Source organism: Catharus ustulatus, chromosome 1, assembly GCF_009819885.2.
Source record: "Catharus ustulatus isolate bCatUst1 chromosome 1, bCatUst1.pri.v2, whole genome shotgun sequence".
NCBI classification, from domain to species: Eukaryota; Metazoa; Chordata; class Aves; order Passeriformes; family Turdidae; genus Catharus; species Catharus ustulatus.
The window spans coordinates 35,959,686-35,982,314 of record NC_046221.1 but is presented as its reverse complement, the minus strand read 5'-3'; the positions used below and the strand labels follow the sequence as shown (position 1 = coordinate 35,982,314).

Sequence of the window (22,629 nt, the reverse complement as noted above, 5' to 3'; positions counted from 1 at the left end):
AAAAGTACTTAATAAGGAGATACACATTAATTTCTTTAAAATCTTCACTGCATCTTCAGAAAAATTATTACAGAATTAACAATGGAAAGATTTTCCAATGGAAAAAGTATCAAAATAATCTGTGTTCTGTACTAGTTTAAAGCATATTCATAAGGTTCCTGTGATGTTTTTCTTCTTATATATGACCTTTTTGTTGCCCTTGTTAAATTTTCTGGTAATTAAATTACAGTTCCCACTGCAAGTAATTTCTTTACCATAGTCCAGGTAACTCTTTTGGGTAGCTGGAAAACACCAGCAGAGGTGCTTAACATTTTATGTTGGGGACAAGTGCTAAAACAGTGCTGGATTTTGCTATACTTTGTTTTGGAAATTGGAAATTTGCCAGTTTGTGAGAACACTCTAATTTTGGAATATAGCTATGAAAGCTGAGAGTCTGAGGCCTCTTATGGCCATTCCAAAAAACTGGCAAAATACTCCACTAAATGTCTTGTAATATGAAAGACAAGCTCTCGAAGGGGGCTGGCAACAGACAGAGATTCATATCACAACTGATAACTTCTTTGAGTTCTTTAGTGATCTATTAAAAAAAACTCACCAAAATATATACAGGGGTGTGAGAGGAGTGAGTTCAAGTTTGTCAGAGTGGAAGAAAACATGTCAATTTTCTTATATAGCACCTCAGAGCAGTTATTTTTTTCCTCTCGATATTCTTTCAGTACTCTGTCCCATTACAATATAATTTACTGCGTCTGTAGTTCTTTCTTAGTTGCAACTTGAAAATTAAAATCTGTTAAAAAAGAAACTTGATTAGACTCCATTCCACTTACACAGAAATGGTTAAGAAGATAAGAGCCAGAGCACATACTGATCTTATAGCTAAAGCCAAGAATAATTTTGCCTGTGACCTTCGGGATCCAATTCAGAGAGGCATAAAAATGGTGTCCCAGGAGAGCACAGACATCCTATGGATTTGTAAGCGGTTTGGGTTGAATTTAGTCTGTGTCTACGGGGTTTTTTTGGGGTTTTTTTCTGCACAAATTGAAGTACAGTAAATTCACGAATACAAGCCGAATTGAGTATAAGCCGTATCTCTGGGTGTTGGCAAACATTTCGGTTTTTGTCCATAAATAAGCCGCACCCGAATATAAGCCGCTCTGTCATTCACAGCGAGGACCTGCGTGCAACAAAGTTGCCAAATAGTAACAGAACGGCGGGAGGGCGGGGTTTACTGGCTGAGCTAAGGCTGTGCAGGCTCGGCGCGCTCGGGGCTGCCGACGGGGCCAGGTGGCCAAGTCCGGCGGGGCCGCTTGGCGCGATCGCTCGGCGCCGCCGTTCGGCACGGCCGCTCGGTGCGATCGCTCGGCGGGGCCGCTCGGCGCGATCGCTCGGCGCTGCCGCTTGGGGCCGGCCGCCGCTGCCACTGGGCTCGGTCACCCCGGCCCGGCGCTGCCCCGCGGTGGCAGGCAGGGACGGAGCTTACCCCGCTTCTACGGCAGCGGCGGTGGGTGGGGACGGAGTTTTCCCGCACCCATGGCGGCGGCGGGGGGTGGGGACGGAGCCTGCCTGCTCCTGCCGCGGCGCGCGGGGACGGAGCACCCGGCCTCCTCCCCGAGCCGCGACAATGGTGGCGCGGGGGCCCCCCGTCTCTCCCCCGGGCTGCGGCAGAGGACTGAAGGAGGGAGCTCTCCTGCCTCTCTCCCTGCCCCCCGTGCTGCCTGCAGGGAGCCAGGCTCCACCCGCGGCGCAACAGAGTAACACTTTGTAACAACTGCGAAATGCCGGCTTTGCAGGTGCTCGGCTCGACACTCTGCCTGGCACTTCTGAGGTTGTAAATGTCAGAAAATTATTCACATATTAGCCGCTCCTGAATATTAGCCGCATTTCCGGTTTGGGAGCCAAATCTTAGTCAAATTGGTGCGGTTTGTATTCGTGAAATTACTGTAATCTCTTTTGAGAATAGGCCCACAAGTCCCTGCAGCCTTACCATGTAGATCTGCTCCCCCTTTTGCCCTCACTGTCCTCAGCTGACAGTCTTCTTCTCCTATTCAATTTGCCACCCAGAGACAATGCGCCTCTTGGCTGTTAAGTTCCTTGCCTCTGGGAAGTCACAGAAATGCCCTCTGAATATTTTGTTGAGGAGAAACCGTCTCCACCAGGAAAGGGTTGTTAAGCAGTTCATTGCCTGGAGCACATGGAGGAGCTGCCCTGTCACACACCCTCTCTCCATGGGAGGGGTTGCTCCTGCTCCTCCCTTCTCATGTGCTACCAGAGCATTGTAATGCAACACAGAAAGAGGGATTTTCTTCTGTGCTCCAGGCCCCTTCAAGGTGGCTCTGGTTCTCTGTCACAGCTCTGTCCAAGGGTCTCCATTGTAACAACAGAGGGGCCGTGGATTTGCTGTGGGTCAGCAGCTGGAGGATTAGTTGAACTATGTAGCCTGCCCAAGCATCTCCTATAGTGAAACATAACTAAGCCTTTCTGGAGTTTAATCTACACCGAGAGTGCAAACGACGTGCAGTTAATTTTCATGGGCTGGGGTTTTGGTTTTTTCTGTTTTGTGATGGGAGATACACAGTAGGTAGAACAAAAATGCTAAGCACAAAAAGTTCCCCTTTTGAAAGCAGCATCTTAGGAAGCCCTCAGGTTTTCTTCCATGTTTTCTTTCTGTGAATGCAACCTCCTCCATTTTCACCTGGTTTTGTGATAACTGGTATTCCTGAAGCACTTTGCAACCTGGAGTGGATCCCATTTAACCCAGACTGAGCAAATCATGGGTGAAAAGACAAGTAAAATTATTTAATTGAAAACCTTGTCAGAAACTACCGGAAAATGAGGATTCAATTCATTCTTTCCATAAAATAATGCGCACAATCATAAATAAATAAATACCCTTTATTTGTCTCTCTCTTGTCATCACACTTTTGTGGTGAAAAGTTTGTTCAAGAAGATGGGATAGATTTTCCCTGGTGCCTGTAACAAAGTCCATGGTAGAATCTGGGTCTTAGAAGTCTAAGCCTAGTGATTTATCCACACATAGACTATACTGCCTCTACACATACGTTGAGAAAGATTCTAACATTTCATAACATGTAGAAAGGGAAAAAAGGAGACTTACACATGTTTGCAATAATTAAGTGGTGTTTAATTCTGAATCCAAGCCTTTTCATATTTTATATAGCTGATTTTAAAATGTTGGCAGAGATCTGGTCTTCTCACTACTCAAAGATCAAATACAATCGTTGAGCAGTAACAAGAAAATGTTCTCCATGAAACTTAAATCTTCGGAGACTTTACAAATGGTAAGTGCATGGAAATGGAAAAATGGGCTGTAATTGCCATGGACTTTCATTTCAGCATTAGTTACATAAAACAGAAACGTGGGCTTGTGTTGACAAAAATGAAAACTTTTTCTGCCAAACCCCTTGGCTTTTAAATTTAAAATAAACTACAGTATGATAGATGCTTACTGTCTATGCTCAGGGCGTTAAAGAGAAGGGAAAAAATGTTGTCTTTAAGAAAAAAGCCATAAAATTAAAAGCAAAGAAACATGACTTCAAGAAATTGGGTACAGTTAAGTTTTGATCCTTAATGCAGTGTAAACTTGTTTTTGAATTTTTATGAATATTACGAACATAAACTGGTTTGAAAGAATTTCAACACAGTTAAATGTAAGTGTTTTTGGAGTTTGCACCATTGGCTGATGCATTTTACAATATATTTTACTTGGTACGATTTTCCAGTATAAATGAGGTCAGAAGAAATGGAAAACATGAAGATTTAAGGATATGCTACAACCACGTTTTAAGTCACTAGTACTGACAAGAATATGAATCTTACTATACCTGATGAGTTCATGAGTTCCTATAGCAGCTATAGGAACTGGATAAAACTAAAGGCTAGCCCAGAGTTCTGTCTCTGACACTGGCCAGAAGCAGATTTATAGGAAAGATGTGGAGCTGAGCAATGCCAGTCTGCAGCCACTGATCACTTGAGGACCATGTGAACCAATTGTGATGTATGGAAATCCCTGCAATCTCCCTTTGGCTCCCTATCCATTTCAAGCACTCACAGTACTGTGATGCAGAGATTCATAGCCTACCTGCCAGTTGGATGAAGAAGCTCATCCCTTTTTTTAAATGTCACCTCTTTTTAGCTTTATTAGATACACTGTAGGGCCTACACTGAAAACAGAGAAAAAACTGATTGCTATCTACCCTCTTTCTGCCTCTCATGATTTACTAGATGCATATTTTATTTCAAATGTTCCCTTGCAGACTGAGGAGACCTGCTTTGCTCAGTCATGATCTGGACACTGCCCCATGTTTCTCTTCCTGTCCCTTTCTGCACCTTAACACTGTCAGGTGGAAGAAGGAGCAGAGGGTAGGAAAATAAACTCATGCAATATTCAACCTTTGGCGGAATACATGACAGAGATGGAAAAAAGTTGCAAAATTGTCACATGTGGATACCCAGGTAAATAAGAAAAAAACTTGCATTGATCAATTACAAATTGCAAAGGTAGACATGGTGGAACATCAAAATATTTGAGATAAAGTTGTATTAAAGTATATTTTAGGAATAGGCTGATACATTTGTATTTTGAAAATGGTTTTTGATTATTCTTCCAAGTACTGTTGATTAAACCAAACTAGAATGGGTCTAGATATATTGGTCTGGCAAGAAACCAAAACTCCAAAACAAAAAATCCCCAAACAATTCAAATCCTTTTGCCTAAGAGAGTGTAGATTAATTTCAATGATGCAAATGCTCATCAAACCTTTATATTTGCAACCTAATTTTAAAAGGCTAAATGCTAAGGTAAATGTATGTAATGAACTCAGAGGGGGTAGTGTAGAATTTTAACCAAAACAATTGAATAAATAAAAACAAATGCCTGGCAGCTTTCTAAGCAAGATCTTTCAAAGACAAAATACAGGTAGCAAACTGATAAATCCTAATCAGATAGTTCTGGTTTGGCCCATAATACATTATATTAGACAATCTGCAAGCTGCTAAATAGATTTGGGCTAATTATTCTTGGACCAGTTCTTTTTCAGGAAGAAAACCTCGATTTTATTGCAGTCTTTGTTAAATTAAAAATGCAGATGCCTGCTCTGTGAAGCATGTGCTTGGATTCTTATTCACTGCTTAGGCACAGGTCTCTGAAAAGAAAACTTGGTGGACAGCTTGAGTATGGCACAAAGGCAGCATAGACCCTCTGAGTATTTAATGCTAATTCTTGCTAAACACATGTGTGTGAAAGCCTGAGAGATGAGTGGGTACACATTTTGTAATCCTGAGATCCTCCCTTTTTTCCCAAAATATTATTCTCAGTGTATGTTCATTTTGAGCTTCTACTACCAAAAATACTTAATCATGTGTACTACAGGCTGAATTAAGAGCTTAACTACACTAGGATTTTGTTTGGCTAGTCAAATACAATAGAAATCAACCCATCTTCTACATTCTCAGGTTAGCTGTGATTTTAAATAGGAAATTAATTCCTAATTCCATAAATTAGGAAGCAACAGAACGGTAGTTTATCTTTGCTGACCATATAACTTCTTAGATTTAGATTTGAGAGCATCTTTAATGGTTGTCATAGTTGTCATTCTGTCAAAAAGAATGCTTAAATTTTTTATTGTGACTGATTATTTTCACAGCCTTTGTAACCCTAATGTGTTAAATAAACACTTCTTGTCCAGCCACTGAACAAGCTAGCATGCCAAATGATTTGTGGCTTTCCACCTGAACTGTTGCTCATGAAATTGGGATTAAATGCCTGCAGGGCCACATGTGGTAAAAGAGTCCCATCTTAGATTGCCTACTGTGCCTCCGGGATTTCAGCAGCAGTTAAGGTTTCCAAAAGTAATCTGAATAACAAGGATGCTTGCATGGTTTACACTTAGAAGCACAACTCAGAAGTTCAACTTTATTAAATGAAAATATTAAAATTAACATTGTTTTCCTGTCCATTTCTGTCACCCAAGGAAGTAGATGTGAATATCTCACTGCTGCTACTGACATAGATACAACTTAATCAATTAATCAATCATATGTACCAAAAAAAAAAAAAAAAAAAACCCAAAAAAACCCCAAAAAAACCCAACAAACCCCAACCCCCCCCCCCAAAAAAATAAAAAAAACCTAATTCCCTCTTCCGTAGTTTCTAGTTGAGATAAACATGCCAGCAAAAATGTAGTAAATGTTGAAAATATCCTGAAGTAAGAAGGGATCAATTATCCTGCCACCATACTGTTATACTGAATGGAAATTATCTGCTGTAAATCACTTAGATTGGACTGCAAATTAAATCCCAAGATGTGCCGTAGACTCCCAATAAATCCTACTCCTGTTGATCTTTAATACAAGAAAACTGTAGTCCTCCTTAGGCACTTCATAGGCATTACTGTAAAACAATATTTTATTAATAAATTATCTGGTTCTGAATTATAAAAGTGTCCAAAGGTATGATCCATGCCAGTCTAGTTCATGGAGGGGGACTTCTTGATAGAGCAAGAAAGCAACCTCTCTTACTTCCCCCTCCAAAGTTTTAGCTGCATTTATTTAAAGACGATGGTTTTAACTAACTTCAAACAAACCCTTGGTGACCTCAGCTGTGTTTTGAAGCTCCAAATTCCCCCAGTTAGCTGCTGAATCTCCAGGGACTTCTCTGCTTTGGAACAAGACTGGGAGTGATGGAGCTGATTCCACCACTACATCCAACCCAAGGGCAGCCACAATGCACAGCCTATGCAGCCTGTTCCAAACATGGAATGTGCTGCCAGTGGTATGTGCAGAATGAAGAACTACATTCATTCTGGCTGGTGAGGGTCAAACTGGGCAGGCACAAGCCCATGGTGTATGGAAAATAGCTGGGGAGACACTTTCATTTGTGCTGGCAGAGAAAAAAGGGGCTTTTAATAGCACAAATTTCTGTTTTATAGAAGTAAGTGGCAGTAAATAAAAGGGTCTTTATTGCCTGGTGTTCACAGCTGACACAAAATAGACATTGCCTGTGCAAGCATTGATTTCAACTCAGTGGTGACTTCTCTGGGGTGTGCTGTGGAGAGAGGAGTGAATCTGTCTTGCATGCTCTTCCTTAGGGAAAGCAGGGTCCTCTTCCCTTGCATTAACTCTTGCAAAAAGTAGGACAATAAATGATCCTTTTCCAGTGCAAATGTAGAGTGCCAACAAAGGAAGCACAGTCGTTTGGCCTTCTAAAAAATTTGCCTTCTATTTTAAACAGTACAATTGGCTTTGATTTTAAAATTATATTTGACTGGTCAGGATGCTGTTCCCTGCTGGATATGTGAGTGGGCTCACATGAAATTCTCATTGTTTTTATTACTCTGAAGCCATTGTAGTAGGTTCAGGGTGTATTCTTTAAAGAAATGCATGTTTAAAATAAATTTTGAATCAAAGAAATCTTGAATATATCTTTGGAATTTTTCATGCAGCTTTATCTAAGAATAATAAGTTTTCATAGTTTCAATGTGTAAATAGTGCTTACAGAATCACAGAATCACAGAATGACTAGGTTGGAAGAGACTTTCAAGATCATCGAGTCCAATCCATGCCCGAACACCTCAAACAAACCATGGCACAAAGTGCTATATCCAATCTTTTTTTAAACACATCCAGGGATGATGACTCCACCACTTCCCCAGGCAGACCATTCCAGTACTTTATCACTCTTTACTTAAAAATGTTTCTGAATGTCCAGCCTTTATTTCTCTTGTTGCAGCTTAAAACTGTGTCCTCTCATTCAGTCAGTTGCTGCCCAGAGAAAGAGTTTAAGAACTGCACAAAATCTGGTGGCAAATTTCTTCACACATTAATTATGTAATGTTGGTATTTATCAATTTCATATTCCAGGCTGACTTTCCACTGCTTCTGGGAACTGCAGATGAGACTGTAAGCCAAGACACTCACTCTACTCACTCAGAGCTGTTCCAAAACCAATCTGAAGCTCCTGATCTCCATTCATCCCTCAGCTCTTGGTTGCATTTCACTACACATTGAGTCTCTGTTTCCTGCCATTGCCAACCATCTGCATGAGGAGTGAAGCCGCCTCTTATCAGCTTACTCTCCAGCTTTACCATGCAAGGCAGGTTGCCCTTTGAGTTTTGGAGCAGAGTGCACTGCTTTCACAGCACATCCCAGCCAGGAAACAATAATTCCACATCAGGAATCCAGCTGCTCTCCCAAATGATACTGCACTGCATTACCACAAAGCCACAGGGCTGTTCAAAACACCCACTATCAGCCAACTTCCAGTCCCACACCAGAGATCAGAAAACAAGAACACACTTGGCATTTTCTGCTCTGTGCTTCCAGCAGTTCGCTCACCCAGTTATGCTGGGGTCTGTCCACATCTGTTTCACAGTACTCCTCTCATTGGCTTAATTGAACATGCTTCCCTGTATCCCAGACAAACCACAAGGAACCATAGCATAAAGCTAGCTAACAAGGAAAGGAGGAGAGAGAGAGACAAAGAAATAGCAGCATTTTGGCAAAAATAAATCTTCGTTTCTGCATCAAGGAAATAAATATAAACTTTCTCTTTGCAGATGTTGCTTATTACACACGCAAGTTTTTGTGGGGTTTTTTTTTGTTTTTTGGTGGTTTTTTTTTTTTTACCTAAAATATCTGCAGTCTTCACTCTAAGTCTTTGACTTGCCCTTAGCAATAACTTTTTTTGGATAAAAGGAAGGATGTCAGTGAGAGCTTGGTTTTGGTGGGATCCAGAACAAACACACTCCCTTTAATAATTCATTCATTCTCTAATAATATCCTTTAGGGAGACTGGCTACTTCCACTGATTGTTTTAGTATTTATTTTAAACAATAGGCTTACCCACTTAACAAATTAGGTTAAACTTCAGAAGTCATCACTTGTCGGACATTGTTTGGTGTTCATCTAAGATATCAGACAATGCCGCTCTGTGCTGGAAAACTCTGGTGCAGAGAAATCCCTTTCCTTCAGCTCTTTCATGTGCAGTGCTGCAGAAGTGCCTCAAGGACTTTCCAAAGTTCTGACAGCAAGCCACCAGAGATATTTGTTTGGATTCAGTCCATAGCTGAGCACAGTGAATAATAGTATTTATGTCCATCATGACCTTGGCATTTCTACAGGAGGTATGTTGTGGAGACCTGACCACTTTTCACCAGAGCAGTGTTGATCACAGCTATTGCAAAGGTTCATCCAGGAGACAATAGTTGTTAGAAGTATTGGTGGGAAGGAAAGGATAGAGAAATGGATATGAAAAACACAGCTGGAGGCATTTGTTTCAGCTATTGGAAAAGGCATGTTACAGAAAAAAGAAAAGAAGCCTCAGTTTCCTTTTAAAGTGTGTTATTTGTAAAAGAGCAAAATGTGGCTTAAAGTGAGCAGAAGGTAAATACGATCCAGAAAGAAACATTTTCCTGCACAGCATGTCACTGACCTGTGGGATACAGCAGGGCACCGGGTCAGTCAGCTGCTGTACATTCCTTCACAGAAAGGCTGTGGTAAACCTGCTGTCTGTCTCTGCATCTGGTAAACCTGACACATGGTGAGAGCCACAACTTCTATCTGCAGTTACCTCTGACACAGACTGTTTGCCATATGCAAGGGATCACGCAATCTCTCCTGCAAGCCATAATGCAGCCTAAAACAGAGACCAGACTATTTTAGTCAGGATTATTTTAATTGGGACTGCACACAACAGGAGTAAAACCACTAAGATACACCTCAATGATGTCATTCAACCAACTTGATGTTTGTTTGTCTTATTTAAATTCCTGACTTATAAAAATCCACAGTCATAGAATCAGTTAGGTTGGAAATTACCTTTAAGATCATTGAGTTCAAATGATAGCCTAGCACTGCCAGGTCCACCTCTAAACTGTGACACTAAGTACCACATCTACACATCTTTTAAAAACATCCAGGTATCTAAGTGGTCCCCCACTTCTCTGGACAGCCTGCTCCAGAGCCTGACCACCCTCTTCACAATGAAGTTTTTACTAATATCCAATCCAAACTTCCCCCGGCATAACTCAAGGCCATTTCCTCTTGTTCTGTCACTTGTTACCTGGGAGAACAGTCTAACTCCCATCTCACTACAACCTCCTTTCAGGTACCTGGAGAGAGTGATAAGGTCCCTCCTGAGCCTTCTCTCCAGCCTAAACAACCCTGGTTCCCTTGCCCACTCCTCACATGACTCATGCTCCAGACCCTTCCCCAGCTCCGTTGCCCTTCCACACTCCGGCACCTCAATGTCTTTCTTCTAGTGAGGGACCCAAAACAGGACACAGGATTTGAGGTGCAGCCTCACCAGCGCTGACCACAGAGGCACAGTCTCTTCCCTTGTCCTGCTTGCCCGTACTGATTCCGCTACAATTTAACGGGGTAGCTGCATCCTAAAGCCAGTGCCCTTCCAACCACAACACAGAGGTCAAAGAGGAAGCTTGGGTCACAATTATTGTCAGCAAGGACACCACATCCCACCTGTACCTTTGTTTCCCCTGCATGCCCACTGCAGATGAGGCACATGGGCTCTGCTGGAGCAGCCTCTCCCAGTGATTCTTTGCAGCAGAGCCTGGAGCAGGGCAGCTGCAGATGTTCTGCACCCACCTGACTGTGCCAGCTATTGTCTCGTGCCTCAAGTTCCTGCAGAGCGGCAATTAAGGCAGAAATCTGGAAATCCACAGCGTGGTTAGCAGCTTCTGGTCATGGTGCTGATTGGATTAGGGGAGAGAGTGCTGTCTGGAAGGATACAGCACTGGCTGCTCTGGGGATTTAAACTGATCCCCCTGCCAAAGGAAAATGAGTGTGGTGGCTGTGGTTTGCTTTCTGTTAACATTATCTTAGAGTTTATGTGCTATGGAAATTGGCATAGCTGGCAAATCCTGGGAGCAAGGCCCAGAACTGATTTAGCATGAAGTCTGAACTTTCTCTCACCCTCTGGAGCCCAGGTTTTCATACTCAGTGTCAATGTGAAGATGGGGTAACACAACAATGCTTCTCCTCCTGCATTTTCTTCTTGTCTTGCATGAATGCCAGAAATCATAGAACATAAAATTTTTAAAATAAATCTACTTATCTTCTCGTGGGAATAATTATACATTTTAAATCTGTATCCAGAAAAGAGGATCTCATATATTAGAAAGTCAGATGCAGAAATTTACTTCTCAGAAAATAATAGGAAAAATTATTTGGATAGAAGTAGTTTGGTTTTTAAAGGTAAACTTAATGAGTTGAAAGTAATACATAGTTTAGAGTCTTTTGTGCCAAAATACAAGAAAATATAAATAATAAAGGGTTTAACCTATATGTTGTTAGAAAAAAAACATGGCAGAGAGGTTAAAAAAAGCTGTCATTCTGTAATGAAAATAAGATTTCCTCTTATTTTACTAGAGTGGGCTTCACTTTTCTTTAAACAATAGAGATTAACTAACAGACCATATATATAGTTGCAAGAATCATTCAGATGTCATTGGGCACTAGTTGTGCTGAAGTTGTATGCAAACTAACATACACTGAATTAAGTACTCAGTTTTTGACATGATTAATCACTTCAATTTTTTTTAATAGAGTGAATACTATAGGAGTAATTAATTTGCAAATGTCTGGTTGGTAAAGTGTAGGGTTTTAAAAATGTATCTTAACAATATGAGAAATTTTCAAAAGTCACTTATATTCTCAAAAGCAAACTGGATGCATAGCATAGACTACTCATAAAAAGAGAGAATGTCAATCTTTATATTGTTTAAAGGCATTTGAAACCATTTGAACTATTTTCCTAATTGCCATTTCAAAATCCCCTACTAGCCAATCAAAGAAATTGGAGATAAGAAAAAATTTGCTCTTTACTTCAGTAGGCTATAAAAGACATATTCACTAGTACACCTTAAAAAGCAGCTCAGGAGGAACAGTAACCTATTTAATCAGAAGGATTCTACCCCTGATTAACAGTGAAGGAGAAGCACTGAATTACTTACTAACATGCCTCCCAAATGCAGTGAAAGATTTGACTATTCTCTTAAACAAAGAGGTTGTAGGAAAGAATTGGATGGATGGGAGAGTTTGAATTATTAAAGATGGGTCCATCAAGGTGTATTTAGAGTTACTACAGCCAGCTGACTGGCATTCATATGAGATTTTAGGCTGAAAAATAAATTTCAGAGAGGGTATAGCACTACAATTTGGGCTGATAAAAACTGGTGAGCTGCAATCCCTGCCGCTAAAGACAACGTAATTCAGGGAGAGTGGGCAGTTGTTTGCAGATTCTCTTTCTGTAGTCCTAGATAGGCAGGGACATTGCCTTGCAAATCCAAGTTGCTGCAGATCCTGGAAAATTTGTTGAGCTCACCTTAGAGCAGTGATTCAAAATGACAATAATTCACTGTCCTCTGAATACAGCTGAGTTTTAGGAATAGAATGCTTAGGGTTGGAAAGGACCTTGAAGATCATGTAGTTCCAACACCTGCAGGGACACTTTCCACTAGGTTGCTCAGACCCTCACCCAGTGGGAACATTTCCAGGGATAGAGTATCCACAGCTTTTCTGGGCTATCTGTTCCAGTGCTTCATCACCCTCACAGTAAAGAATTTCCTAACACCTAATCTAAACCTACATTTTTCAAGTAAAGGTGTCTCAAGAATGAAAGGTGGAGAGGAGAACTCCAAAACCACAAAGGTAACAAAAAAGGAGTATGTCTTCCCTCCTTAAAATTTTGAAATTATGAGAGTAATCAGAAAAAGGTTTTTTACCTCATATGTTGTTACAAAATGAAATTTTCATAGATTAGACTGGTGATATACGTATGAAGAGCTAAATCTCTTCAATTGTAAACTTTCTTATCCCCAGTGTCCAAACTGCTGACAAATGGTTCAGATACACTATAATCATGGAGAAAAAAGACCTTTTATTATTTAAATATGTCAGTATTAAAAAACAGAGGGGATGAGATAAACTACACATAAACATGAAAATATATTTGAAATCTCACTGTGTTCTTATATTTCTCCATAATCTAGAAACATGGTACCCTGGTCTCACTAACAGCAGTTGAGAGCCAGGACAGACCATGAATGTTCTTTCCTTATCAGTTTAACAAAAACAGTTAAATAGAAGATCAAAGAACCTCACATGAGACAAAACAAGCACCAAAAATCTGCCAAATCATAAAAATCCATTCCATAAAATATATAAGCAACAAAAAAGAGAGGAAAAAATGTTTCCATTAACCCAACAAGAGTCAGTGCAGAAAGTAAATTAGGAAAGTTTTAATTGGTAGGTTTATTGTGGTGTATTGTGGAAGTAATAATTCATACTAAAACTCTTTGATTAATAAATTAAATTTGAAATAATGGTAGTCATTTTAAATAACTTTAAGAGGAAAATAGTTTATATTAATATATATATAAGGGTTATTCTCTTAATTTAATAATATCTTAATTTACTAAAACAATGCAAATTCACGTAAAGGGACTCATAGATACAAATGTTTGTAGTTGTTAGACAGTGAAATACTGGCCATTAACTTATTGCTTACCTTGTTGAATACTACCATAAATACAAAATATTATAGGTCATTCTGTGATGAATCTTCTTTTTCCTCTCAACTTATACAAAGGCTGCAGAGAAAAAAATCTCTATCAGGAGTTGAATCATGAGACAGAAGATTCATAAAAGGTATTACAACAACATCTCCTTGGACATGATATCAGCTATCATGTCCCCTTCCATCTATGTGTACAGTTGCTTTCAAGCAACTGAATTAAATGTGAGTTTGTCCCAAAAGCAGCTTTTCTCCAACTCTATGCTTTTAAAACCATATATATTTTTCTCTCTGGAAGTAACTTCAAGATTTTGCTTATCCCACCTTACACCAGAAAATAGAATGAACACTCATGCAGAATTAGGAAATTATAAAACTGTAATAACCAGCTATTCATGATTATTAATATATTAGGACCATGACAGTGAAAAATTAAAAAGATACTTCTGCTTGAGAAAAAGATTAACAAACAGAAAGGCAAATTATTTTGTCCTAGACTGTAACTTAATTCACAGAACTGGTAACAAATAGCTCCTTCTGCAGCAGTATGACCCCATTACCTCTCTAAGTCACCTAGCATATTCTTCAGAATTCTATATTTCACTTTTAACCTCTGTGTCACATGGGGCAGCAGGCAATTTATTTCTCATACTCTCTTGATAGACTGCCAAATTAATCCATCTTCTAAACTAAAAGAAAAGGGAAAAAAAAACCCAAACCCCTCACACCCTCACACAAAAATATAGGCAAGATTCAAACAACTAAAAACTTGATTAAACTTCTAAATCCACAATTTTAAAAATTAGTTCCATAATGGATTGACATACATCAAACAATAGTTTAAGGTTTTTTTTAGAAACAGTTTACACAGTTACTGTAGGTTAGCATTTAATAGACTCTGGACCTCCTTTATTTACAGGAAACCAAAGCAGATTCTGAATGAACAAACCTGTCTGTGTGGCTAAGACCAGAGTTGAGCCCAAGCATCAGGACTTTTTTGGAGAGAATACACATTAAGAGAACATCATTTGCAGATGTTCTTTATCCAGTTAGATTCCCTGGCTTTTCACTATCTCTGCTCACACGAGGCATGGCCAAAACAAACAAGTTGTCCTTTGCTCAGCAAAGTGCATTTGATGGTGTGGATGGGAGGCCTCCAAAGCAATGGTTCTCAGCATTCCAGCTGATCAGCTCTTCTAATTGGCTCTGTCTCCTCCCATCTCAGGATCTTCTCACAATAAATCTAGCTAGGAAAAGATGCATAAAATTCAGTATAAAGGAAGTACCAAGGAGATGATGTGAATATAGCATTTCTTTTCAAGCTGCATTCCTAGCATAGAAGACTAGAGTTTGTTTCCTCTTGGCAGACGTAGAATGTAAACAATCTTTCTTGGTCATCTTGCTGCTTGATCATCTGTTTTTATGCAGTTTATACCCTGTCTCATCAAGAACAAGTATTAGAATGGAAAGCACAAGATGAGATAAACAAGTTGGGCTGTGCTGGTGCTCCTCAAAGTATTAAAACCTCTCAAGGACAATTCACGTGCCCACTTAAGACATCTGAACTGGGAGCAGAAAGATAAGTCCTGTCAGGGATTTCTTGCCTTAGCATGTACATATACACCATATACACACTTCTAAAGAATATTATGCAGAAACTATTGGTCAAAGATTGTGTTACCACAGCATCCCAAGATATTTTCAATGCTTCATATTTCTTCCTATGGCAGTTTGTAACTTGGTTTTTTTACAGGCTTTTGTAGAGGTACAAATGGTCTGTACAAATCCTTTTAGATTTAACATCTATTGCAGTTATCCACAATCACTAAGGCCTGAAGCTCTCAACCAATGCAATTGCCTTTACTCCTCTGTCTGTATAAAGGGCCAGAGTGACTCATAGACTCTTTGAGAGAAGTGGAGAAGAAAAAGTCAATGCTTCAGATAAACTTCAGAGTATTTGGAGTTAAATTATCTGAGATTATTGCAAGGTTGTCAAAGTATAGGTAATATTTAATATAGCTCTGGAACCCAGCTGTCTACTAAGTTAAAGCTTCTTTAGATAGCTGAAGTTTCTTTTTTTTTTCAATTAGATATAAAAGCCTTCCACTTTAGAACAGGCTCAGTTAAAGCAAACATACTTTTTTATTAAACAATTGGTAAAAGGCTGAGCCAGTTTACTTGATTCTCTAAAGCTCTTCATTCAAAATAAAAGTGTGTTCTCAATAAAAGTTTGCAGCCCAGAAAGCTCAATTTCAAATAAAAGATGCAGAGCAAGTATTTATAAATGAAATTAAATTAAATGTGAAGGACACGTTTTCTAACTTAAGAGAAACAAGAGACATATTAGATGCACTGGTACACAACCATACAGGCAGTTCCTATGAAGCCTAGAGCAAACTTACCTCCACAGGAATCTCCACAGAGCAATATTATAAAAAATGAAATGTTCATGTTTCTTCCTTTTTAAAGCAATTTCCTTTAAACACATTATATTTTCCAATGCAATTCACCCATGAATGTATCTGTCAATTACCATAAACCTATTAAAACTACTGTTTATTTTAGTGTTTTTACAGAACTATGTCTTTGTAACATACATTACTAACAGGCATAACGATTGCATATGACTTCAATATAAGGACTTTAGAGTTTGCAGTTTTGATTTCCTGTACCTCTCTTGTATTTCTCACTTGTTTATTTGGAAAGCTGATACACATAAATATTGAACGACTTGCCATGAAAAATGAATCAAATTGAGTAATAGCTAACTTTCAAAAAGATTGAAAAGACTCATGGATTTTTTTAAAGATTACTTCTATGTAAGGTATTTGATATATGTTTGCAGTTCTGTTTAAATAAAAATGAAACAACTTGTCTGTAAAATTCTTTCCCCACTTCATTGATCTTTTTAATTTTCCTGATTTTCAACATGCAGACAAGCACAAGGATAAAGGAAAGGATGTTCAAAGTCTTCACAAAGCAGAAACAGATATGTAAAAGTTTAAGTGTCAGACCAATGTCACAGAGCTGTTTACCATACTTATGCATTCAGTTCATGAAGCTTGGGAACTGTGAAGTGAGTACTTCACACAAACAAGCAAAAAAAAAAATCCTCTCTCTACTTCAGTTTTCAAGCCTGGAAGTTGGCATGACAACTCTAAGAAGTAGTCAAGTCAGGCACTGACTGAGAGTAAGAAGCTGAAAGAAACTATCAGAAACATATAAAAACCAGGAATACAGAGAACTGTAGGAAAAAAAATAATAAAGTGTGGACATCACAGAGTTTTAGACATGAAGGTACTATCACCAATATTGCAACTGTGTCCCTGCATAGCAGTAGGCAGAGTATCATATAGCCGAGGTGGTGACTAGTTGTTTCTCCAGCACATAAAAAGATTGTGCTACTCTAGGCAAAACTCCAGCTCTGCTGTGTGCCAACAGAAATAGCTGAGCAGGCTGCACAAGGGCAGCTTCACTGTGAACAGCTAGTAGTGACACATAAAGAGCTTATTAATCTTCCTTTATTGTCGAAGCAAGTTTAATTTCCAGAAAGTACGTATTAATATCTAAATCAAAGGAAAGAATTCAGAAGGGTGTTAAAAAGGGGGGAGAAAAAAGAGAAAGAAGAAAAAACATTAAAAGAGAAAGAACAAGAGGAAATCTTCATAGCTATGGTAGGATAGACTATTCTGCATCTTCCTCTGCAAATGTTTCTAGTTTTTGGTTGTTACCACAGGGTTATGACAGAATGAATTCTCTTCTATCTCCAACTGACATATGAGTTGATAGTAGAGCAACAACCCAATTTCACAACACATAGCCCTAGATTGGCCTCAGAAACCATTCTCTTCTTACCTAGGGGCATCACTGTCATGTGTGAGGACAACTAAAGTTAGATTAGCCAACAGGAGAAATATTCAGTTCCATATTTTATACATTTTCTTATCCAAGTACATTTTTCTAATAATCCATTTCAATTGAAATAATGACCTTAAGTTGTTTGCACACAATTACAGTCTTGTTTCTTGCCTTTTTTCCCCCCAGAAACTTGGTCATTATTGACTGTTTTTCCATTGATTAAACTCTGCATGTTTTTATTCCACTTCTTAAAATACATGCATTTTGAATACAGACATAGCTGTAGGATAATGTCTATTTTATTCCTTAGCCTAGTAACTATTTTTTTCTGATGCCAGAACCAGGACTTTTAAATAGGAGCAAGATGAGAAACTCTCACTTTTACCAAGTCAGAGGACAAACTGACCTCACCACCACTGACTTTGCCTATATGAGATGCCAAAAGATGAAGGAGTCCAAGCATCCCACTTTGTGTTTATTCTACTGGTGGACTTGACAACTCTGAAATGGAAAAAAAAAAAAGAATTTTCATAGAGATGGAGAAGTTTGAAAGATTCTCTCATAAGACATAAAAGTTTACAGCCCTAATGGCCAAGTGGCAAATGATGGGAATTCTTACATTCCTTCTGCTTCAGATATTTATTTCCTAAGCTATAAATACAATTATTCTTCTGATTTGGGTTTACTAATTTTAACTTTCAAATTTCTAAATCTATGATATTCGCAATTGATTATGACCTAATATAAAATTCCACTGTTCATTATTAGCAGGAAAAGAGATAATCATCTCCCAAAGGGATAACAGTTCTTCTACACACAAATTATGTTTCACATGATATTTCACGTATGAAAGTAACAAGTAATGGCCCATAGAGGAAGGTTTTATTTACGTTATAAAATCATAAAATGGTTAGGGTTGGAAGGGACCAACCAAATCCACTAGACCAGGTTTCTCAGGGACCCATCCAGCCTGGCCTTGAACATTTCCAGGCATGGGAGCCCACAGCCTCTCTGGGCAACTTGTTCCAGTGCCTCTTCAGCCTTGTAGTAAAGAATTTTTTCATAATACCTGATCTAAACCACGACTTTTCAAGTCAAGGGGACTCAAGAAAGCAAGGTGGAAAGGAGAACCAAAACACAAAGCTGTTCTTAACATAGGAACATTGAACCAGAAAGGAGGAAGTCCTACCTCCTTAAAATTTTGAAGCAACGCAAGAAATCAGATAAAGATTTTTTTTAACCTCACAATGGTTTAAAGCAGTTTAGTCTTTTATTAGCAACTTTAATAATGTACTTAAACAATTCTCTCACTATATACAGTGTATATATTTAATATATGCTTTCACTGCAATTCCTGCTGAATGTTAAACTCCTTGTATCATGGCTATTATACATTGTGAAGTCCCCGGGAATTCTAAATGAATGTCTTCCTTCAGATTCCCTTTTATTCTACAGAATGAACAATATTGAAGTTGTAACTGAAAAGCTCAATCTTTCTGCACCTTTCTTACTACATTTCAACCCTTGAACATGGTAATGTTACCTAATATTACCATTGGGGAAAAATACTAATTATGTTGAACACAATTCATTTTTATTGTAATTTGCCCTCACACATAACTCAATCTCTCTAGTTTATAGAAGATTTTCAAATATTTAGAGGAGGGATTGAGTAAAAATGCTGCATGCTGATGTACCAGCACTTTAACTCATGTAAGGAAAAGCCTTTAATGGTATTGCAAATAATGCCAACTGAAGATCTGTCCCAAAATGTACTGTATACTCAACTTAAAAGAGAAGTCACTGAGGCAAACATATCATTAAAAATCAAATATTCTGTGCTTACTGCACTTTCCCCTAAGAAAAGTACATGTATGTTATACGGCAGGTACAGGTCTAGTGTTTAATCTGAGATGCTAGCTAAATAAGTATTTTTTTTAAAGACCAGTTTCCATATGTTTAGACTGGACAGCACTGGGTTGTGTGAGAAAAGTTCCCTTGTGGCACTACTACTTACTTTCTTCTCTCACATGGCCTATACAATCAACAGTAGGTCAGCTATTAAGAAGTCATTGCAATATAAAAATATTTATTAAATACCAAGGACAATCAAATTTACAGTAAGAAACAGCAGAGCAGAATGATAGATTCCTCAACAAGTAACCTGAATAAACCATAAAAAATAAATCTACAAGATTCTCCTGTTAAGTTGCAGCTCTCCTTTCTGCACCTATTCACTTCCCCTGCCTCTGAAGCAGTTTCTGAACCTGCATTGATTAAAAATGAGATATCTGTAGCACAATACTTTTGCAGTGCTCCTATAGATTGCTGTTAACAAGCAGTCCATCACAAATGTGGCTTCTATTAAGTTTTATTACTTTCAGGATGTTAATTTTGGTACAGACTTATTTTCCTAATTTTGTGCAAAACCCCTACCCAGGTAGGGGTAAAACAAACAGTGATGGGGAGGTGGAAAAAAAATACAAGTGAGCTAAAATAATCCTGCTAGAACAATGCTGATGTAGCTATCTAAATATTCAGCACTAATCTGAAACAGGGGTTTTTTTTTGACAATTTTACAACGACTAACTGAAGAAGACTAGGCAGATGCCCTATCAAGACTCTTCAATGTTTTTCATATAATAGAAGGCTACAGAGATAAAAACAATATTATATATGACTATAGAAATTAATATTCTAAATCCAGTGTGCTACATGAGAAATATGTAAGAGTTCTTAACCAAAGAAAACCCTTACTTTAGAATATGGCCCAAATCCACTGTCCAAGTAACTTCAGACTTCTCAGGAGATTGTGAATTTCATACCAGATCATCAGTTACCATGTGAAACCTGGAAAAGAGACAAGCATTGCTTTTCACAATCTGATATGGAAAACAGAAAGAGTTAGTTAGTTATTTAGATCTTTGATAATGTATGAAGAGAATTACAGTACTCCAGGAACTACAGAGCATTTCAAATGTTAAGAACTTCAATTAGCAATTTTTAAAAAATCACATTAAAATACTCGATAATTTGAATAGTTAAACATCTTAAGAAATTTCAGAATTTAGCTTGCCTTTAAACCTTATCAGCATTTATGTACATATATATTTCATACATTCTTGTATTAAGTACTGCATTAAATTCTGATATTAAACTCTTTATGAAGGAAGTAAAGGATCTTGGCTTAGTGGCACAGAAATTCAAATCCTTGAAGAGATTGCTATGAGGAGGACATGAGAGTCAAATTTTACAGGAGACACGGTCTGGAAGGGTTAAGGATAAAAAACATTTTTTGAGTCCAAATACTTAAATGTTTCCATGGAGTAGTAGTTTCTATCTTTGTCTCTATCAAAGATCAGCCCACAACCCCCACAACTTAAAAGTCTTTTATTTGATGACTGTATAATTTGAAACATCTGGAAAGCTTGATTTTCAAAAGGAGTGACCTCTAAATTAAAGGTGGAAGTTCAGTTAGCAGAAGTTACATACTAAAAATTAAAATACTACATAAATGATGACTATAAACCAGGTGATGAGCCTCTCAATTTAGACATTCAAAAGTTATTGAGCTCTGTTACTCAGTTAACCACCCAAAAAACAAAAGTAATTCTTGTCTTGTCAGCATGTTTTTAAGATAAGGTTTCTTACTTACAGTGGTGAAAACTACAGACATGCACATTAAATCAGCCTATACATCCTCTCCTTCTTCCAAAACTGCTGTAACACTCATCATCCTTATTGCTTTCCCTGTCTACATTCTCTCTTTCTCATACCACATGTTTTTTGGGGATTGTGAATTACTTTTTTCCTTAGATTTTTTGATTGTTTAATTAATTGTGATCTCTGACCCTACCCCCCAATATCTGCAGCTCCTCCTCTGTGCAGAATTGCCAGTAAATTAAATAAGCATTTTCTATTTCATCATCCAGATTTTTAATGACAGATTATAATGCACAGCAGAGGATAAATCCTTGAAGAACCAAAGCTGATAAACGCGACAAGTTATAAAGCAGCTACCAACACAGATCAGTTTTAAGTCTTCCAGCCACATTTAGTCCCCCTTTAGAATATTATCATCTAGCCTGTGTATTCCCAGACCCTGAGAATATCAGACCAGCTTCTTATTTATGTTAAATGTTCTTCCAGCTCTTTCATCACCAGCTCTACACATTAACCTACACGTCATAGAAAGCCTCCCTTTTGTCCACAATTCCAGACAATAATCTTATTTGGAGCTAACTGAAACATATTCAGCTAAAGTAACATATAACTCAACAGTATGGAGCATAATGGAATTCTACAAATAAATCAGCCATTTAAACAAGTCTCAGCTACAGCATGAGCAACAGCTTTGATCCAGTATCACATTTCATCATGTGGTATTAAGTACTGTGTAATCAAAATGCAAATATTTATAAAAATAAAAGAATGTAAGGTCCACAATGGTTTTGCTTCCACTTCAATTTTCTAGGTCCCCTCATTTTAACTAGAAATGTTTTGAAAAACTCTACAAACACTTTATCAAGGTTCTTACACAAATTAAGTGTCTGCACAGAACAACCCTCAACATATGATTAAAAATATGCATGTGTCTGCTTCAAAGGTTCTTTGTCTACGGCATTAAGGCAAAATGTTTATGTTTCCCCAACTAAACACACATATATCCACAGGTCAATTTATATATAAATGCTCAGTTCTTAAGATGGAAGGGTCGTGTAGCACTGCCTTACTGCTCATATTCATTAAAAACTATGATTCTTGGTACCCACATACCACCAAGTATAGCAAAAATGTGGTATTACGAAAAAGTGACAAAATATTAGAGATTTTTCAATTAAATCTGGAGTTTCACCCTTTATATATGACAAAAATGTACAAGTTAGTGAAGGGAGTTGAATGAAATGGCCTTGAGTGATTTCAAAGTGAGCATAATTTTAAGCATATGAAACTCTCTTCAGGCACTAAACAGATTTCATCTGGAGTTGGTGTAGATTTCTATCACTCATATCCAATAAAGAGTAATTAAAACAGAGATGAGACAGATTGGCATCTGGGAATCAAGGGAATCAAGAGCCTATCTCTTTGTGGTAGCTTAAACCAGCTTGGACTGTTTATCACAGCAAAACAGCCTGAAGAGACAGGACTGGGCTCTCCATAAGTATCAGAACACTAAATGCCAAAGATAAGTAAAGTTTTTTTTAAATTAAAGGGTAATTTAG

The 22,629-nt window shown here is 38.2% G+C and overlaps 1 long non-coding RNA gene across 1 annotated transcript; it reads right to left on the bottom strand.

Annotated features, from left to right (window-relative positions):
* Positions 1-13,485: 13,485 nt before the first annotated feature.
* On the bottom strand, positions 13,486-20,270 carry LOC117000991. Its single transcript, XR_004418898.1, has 4 exons — positions 20,165-20,270; positions 17,814-17,908; positions 14,499-14,796; positions 13,486-13,625 (listed from the first exon to the last, which is right to left on the bottom strand). It is a non-coding gene; the product is annotated as an uncharacterized LOC117000991 (long non-coding RNA).
* Between the last annotated feature and the right edge of the window lie 2,359 nt (positions 20,271-22,629).